Source organism: Hevea brasiliensis, unplaced genomic scaffold, assembly GCF_030052815.1.
Source record: "Hevea brasiliensis isolate MT/VB/25A 57/8 unplaced genomic scaffold, ASM3005281v1 Scaf163, whole genome shotgun sequence".
In the NCBI taxonomy this organism is placed as follows: Eukaryota; Viridiplantae; Streptophyta; class Magnoliopsida; order Malpighiales; family Euphorbiaceae; genus Hevea; species Hevea brasiliensis.
The window spans coordinates 108,827-112,724 of record NW_026614656.1 but is presented as its reverse complement, the minus strand read 5'-3'; positions in this window follow the sequence as shown (position 1 = coordinate 112,724).

Below are 3,898 nucleotides of genomic sequence, written 5' to 3'. Positions count from 1 at the left end.
ATTTCAGTCCCTTTGCACTGCCATAACTTGGGCAGTGATAGTCCAATTGGTGTTTGGCCATTTGGACATGAAACTAGGCTTATAATGGCACATTTTTGCTGAAGAAAGCATGCCCAAAAGACCAAAGCAAAGGGTCAAAACCCAGCCACAATCCGGAACCCTGAAACTGAATTCTGCAGAATTTACCAAATGAACAGTAACTGTTCATTTGGCCATAAGTCACTGTAGATTTGGTCAATTGGTCTGAAATTTTTACAGCAACAAGTTAAGACATAGACAAACAACTTTCATGAAGGAACCTACCCCAAATTATGGCCAGAACCCATTCAACCAAGTGACTCAAGTCACTGTTCATGCACTGTAGATATGGTAAAATTCTGCAGACTGCATATCCGGGCAGCTTGGGTTTTTGAGCCATATCTGGAGCTACAAAACTCCAAATGGAGTGATTCAAAAAAGGAAATTCAACTAGACAAAATAAGGAACAACTTTCATGTTTTACATTTCTTCAAATTCCAACAGTAACAGTGTCCAATGGAACAGTGAAGTTAGGGCACCAAAACTGAAATTTTCTGCTAGTGTGGGTTACACTTTGAAATTGCAAAAACACTTAATGCCAACAAGTTTTAAACACCAAATGTGGTATGCTGGAAGTGCCAAAGTTGATGTACACATTTTTATGCTAAAAGTCAACATTTTTGTTGACCAATGATGAATAGTAACACAAAAAAAGTTGAAATTCACAAATTGACAAATTTAAGAGTTTCGAATGCCCTAGTATACCTAACAAGATTGGTTTGGATAGTTTGGCATGCCAATAGGGTTCGATTAGCGATCGCACATGGCAAAAATGCCATTCTGTGATTTCATGGCTTTTAGCCATTCGACTTTGCATTGAGACTTGGCCTTGTGCACGATATTATTCTGACTTGTTAGCGTTACATGCACACCGGGAGATGCATATGTGACCGATGGTGTGACGGCCCGAGTACTAGGTACCAGCGCGATTTACCCGTTATCGATCCAGTCATCGGTGTAGGTTACTTGGGGCAACCAAATGAATAAAAGTGAACAAAGTTAATGAATTAATGAATATACCAAGATCAAACAAAGAAAGCATACACATTGTATATACATTTATTTTCTTGCTATTTTCTTCTATTATATTATTGCACCACTAAGCATTATTGCTTAGCGCGTTGCTTGCCACGCGTGAGTGCTGGAGATTCCGGCCGTGAGCCCAGTAGACCACGGTGGTGAGTCCATCGGCGATTACGCTTAGTGTCCGTGTCACCTCACTACTGCGATTGCATCGGTAGGGCACTAGGTGTCATTTTGTCATTTTGATATTTTGTAGATTTGTATTTTCTCATATGTATTTGAACTCATGTAATATATTTTGATGTTTATGTAAATAATGAAAGTTATGACTATGAATGCAAGATTTGAGCATGTATTTATTGCTTGTATATGAGAAATGGATGTTGAGAAATGAAAAGGTTGTTGAAACACAAATGAAAAATTGTTGAAATCTTGATATTGAGTTTTGTGATGATATTGAAGTTGAGAATGAATGAATTTGTTTATTGGAAGTGTTTTAACGAGTTAGAAGAGCAGTTTTCTCCATTTTTAGCAGGTACTCATGGATTTTCCTTAAAATTTTGGAACCTTAAATGAATGATACTTTTGATAAATGGTTTAAATAAATTGTATTTCATAAATTATATGCAAAAGCATTGTCTAAATTAATTGAGGAATATTAGAGTGTGCGGTATACGGTGGCATTACTTACTCGGGTATCTTGTACGGGTAAGGGTGTCACATTTAGTGGTATCGAGCACGGTTTAGGCGTTCTGGGCCTAGATTGAGTCCATACCATGCATTGCATTTGTAAGAGTCGAGGTGACACTAACGCAGATCTGTTTATCTTTCTTATTTTGAATAGGATATGGATCCTTCATCTCAGAGGGCAGTCGAGGAGGAAGTGGAGAGTCATGCTCCACTGCGGTGAGGCGGGGCATGAGAGAATCTGCTCCGCCACTCAAGCGAGAGCTGCTCGGCCTCCACGAGCCATGTTCCAACAAATGGCCGACTTCTTTAAACAGATGGTGGGGTAATGCCAAGCACCACCACCACCACCACCGGCTCCACGAAGTCACACGGAAAGGTTAAGAAAATTTGGGGCGTGGATTTCTATGGCAAGAGAGAAGATGACTCATTTGCGGTAGAAATTGGTTGAGCAGGCAGGCGAGAGTCTTGAAACAACTTCACTGCACTCCAGAGCAAAACCTGGAAGCTGCCATCTCTTTGCTGCAAGATGATGCCTATGAGTGGTGGGACATCGTGTCTAGTGAAGTGCAGCCAGAAGCTGTAACTTGGGACTTCTTTCTTTCAGAATTCAAGAAGAAGTATGTGGGTACTGTATATCTGGAAGAGAGAAGAAGAGAATTTATTAACCTGAGGCAGAGACAGTTGTCAGTGGCTGAGTATGAGAAAGAATTCGTTCGATTAAGCCGATATGGAAGGAGATAGTCCCTAATGAAGTGAAAGATGCAAGAGATTTGAAGAGGGACTAAATGACAACATCAAGATCCGCTCAACGCCTTGGGAATCAGAATTTACCAAGTTAGTGGAAGCTGCCATAAAGGTTGAAAAAGTGAGAATTAGTGAGTGGACTAGAAGAGAGAGCGGAGAAGAGGGACCGGTCGGTCTAGTTCGGCTCTGCATCGGGAAGAAGTTCAAGGGTCCTCTGCACAAAGTTCGGCTCGACCACGGGGCGAGTCGGTCTCGGGGCCGGGCCACGATTCACCCTAGGAGAGTCGGTCCACACCATCGGTGGGCGGCTCTCCGAGGATGGGGTTGAGGACCGGCCGGCATCTTACTGTCCACACCTTGTCAAAGATGGCATAAGAGGAGTGTTGGAGAGTGGCGGTGCACGCTTGAGGTGTGGGTCAGCGAGCATCGGTTGAGGAGCGCCCGCAGAACTACTACAGCTACTCGACACAAGCATGACGGACTGCTCTGCACCACCAAGGGTAGAAGTGCAGTAAATCCGGCGGTGGGACCATCACGAGGCTGCATGCGAGCGCAGAGAGGCGGATAACGAGCCACCTGCCGAGAAATTATGCCACGAGAGCTCGGGAGGAGCAAGATGCCGGGCGTCATCGAGTGCGTTCTCCTCTACAATACTCCTGTGCATGCATTGGTGGATCCAGGATCCACTCATTCATACATCTGCATCAATCTACCCGTAGAAAGGGGATCTTGGTAGGAAAGTGACCAAGACATTACGGTCACTAATCCATTAAACCCACGATGTAGTGGTGAACAAAGTATACAAAGGTTGCGTTGAGGATTGAGGGTATGAATTCTTGGCGGACTTGATTGAGTTGCCCTTCCATGAGTTTAGCGTGATTTTGGGAATGGGTGGTTGTCACGTCATCGAGCAATAGTTGATTGCAAATTGAAGAGAATTTCTCTAAAAACTTGAGGGTAATAAGATCACGATTGTGGGGAAAGGAATGATTTCTTGTCCAATGTCATCTCACCAACATTTGCAAGAAGAATGATGAGAAAAGGCTGTGAAGCTTACCTAGCACATGTGGTGGATACTAGGCAGGCTAAGCCAAACCTGAGTGACATACCCACAGTGAGAGACTTCCCAGAGGTATTTCCTGAAGAGTTGCCTGGTTTGCCACGAAGGGAAGTTGAATTTGCCATTGAGACAACTGCAGTCTGCACACCCATTTCCATTGCTCCTTATAGGATGGCACCCACTGAATTGAGGAGTTGAAGCTTCGGTTGCAAGAGTTGCTGGATAAGGGGTTCATACGCTGATGTGTCACCATGGGGAGCTCCAGTGCTATTTGTAAAGAAGAAGGATGGGACTTTAAGGCTA